Source organism: Suricata suricatta, unplaced genomic scaffold (genome assembly GCF_006229205.1).
Source record: "Suricata suricatta isolate VVHF042 unplaced genomic scaffold, meerkat_22Aug2017_6uvM2_HiC HiC_scaffold_7246, whole genome shotgun sequence".
NCBI classification, from domain to species: Eukaryota; Metazoa; Chordata; class Mammalia; order Carnivora; family Herpestidae; genus Suricata; species Suricata suricatta.
This window is the reverse complement of record NW_021914497.1, coordinates 1-1,224: the sequence shown is the minus strand read 5'-3', so window position 1 is coordinate 1,224 and position 1,224 is coordinate 1. Positions and strand designations below refer to the sequence as shown.

Below are 1,224 nucleotides of genomic sequence, written 5' to 3'. Positions count from 1 at the left end.
GGGCGGCGCGTGCCAAGGAGCGCGCTGCGGCCGCCGCCGAGCGGGCGGCTGGCGCCGCGCGGGGACCCCAGGACGCCGCGGCTGCGCGCTGGCGACCGCGCGCCCTGCGGGGAACGAGGGAAAGGGCTGGGGCTGCTCGACGGTGGGCGGGCCGGGCGCGGCGCGGCGCCTCTGTCCGGACGACGACGGTCGGCGGACGGAAAGGGCCCTCGGGGGGCAAGAGGTGGCCCGGAGAGCTGCGCAGGGGACCAAAAAGGGCGTCGTGCCTCCCCGTCGGGGAATCGAACCCCGGTCTCCCGCGTGACAGGCGGGGATACTCACCACTATACTAACGAGGACGGCCTTGTTCCTTTCGTTTTTCAGCTTTATTCTGGTTTTTCTTCCGTTTGCGTCTGCCTGCCTTTTATAGCGTTCGTCTAAAGGGTCTTGGCACCTGTCACATCCACTGAGCACACACTGACCGTATGGTGTCTTCCTAGTCCCTGTCTCTGCACAGCCGCCTCCGATCCAGACTCGGAGTTTACGATGCCCGGGCCCAAGCCTGTACCCGGATTGCGTTCCGTATTCCTGGGTTCGCTGCTTTTGCCGGCAATTCGGGCCAGGGGAAAATAATCGGATTGTAGACTTTTCGTGGAGGATGGCAGTGGCCGTGGGTCCGCAGCCATGGCGTCAGCCCTGTCACACATGGGGTCCTCCCTGGGCCAATGTCTTGTTCCACTGGCGTGGTGTTCGAGGTCTTGAATGGGACGGCGTTTCAACAGGAGAAACTCGAACCTGGAGCCTGCAGATAAATTCTCCACACTTCCGGTTATTGGGACCACGAGGCCATGGAGCAGCAGAGCATGCGGATAGGTGCGGCCAGCGCAGAAAATCAACTCCACGCGGGTGGGAGCGGGTGGATCTCACGAGGGCCAGGGTGGACTTCCCGTCAACACGCTTTTCCAGTTGGTGACTGATACTCTGAACCCTATGGCATAGTGGCCAGCGTGTTGTTACCCAGCAGTTCCATCCTGAACCTCTCGCCGCCCCCCCCCCCCCCGATCTGCAGCTCGGCGACAAACACACCTACATTTCACTGTTAATAGTTCCCATTCTTGCCTTACCATTTACCTAGCCTAGATGTGCTCCATGCTTTTCCGCTCTGTATTCATCGTCTGTGGGCGCTCTCCAAGGTGAGCGGCACGCTCCTGTAGTCTGTGCAGCTTGTACCTCAGTGCGACCTGC

General features: G+C 61.6%; 1 non-coding gene across 1 annotated transcript; it reads right to left on the bottom strand.

Annotated features, from left to right (window-relative positions):
* Positions 1–266: 266 nt before the first annotated feature.
* TRNAD-GUC lies at positions 267–338 on the bottom strand. The gene has a single exon. It is a non-coding gene; the product is annotated as a tRNA-Asp (tRNA).
* Positions 339–1,224: the final 886 nt, after the last annotated feature.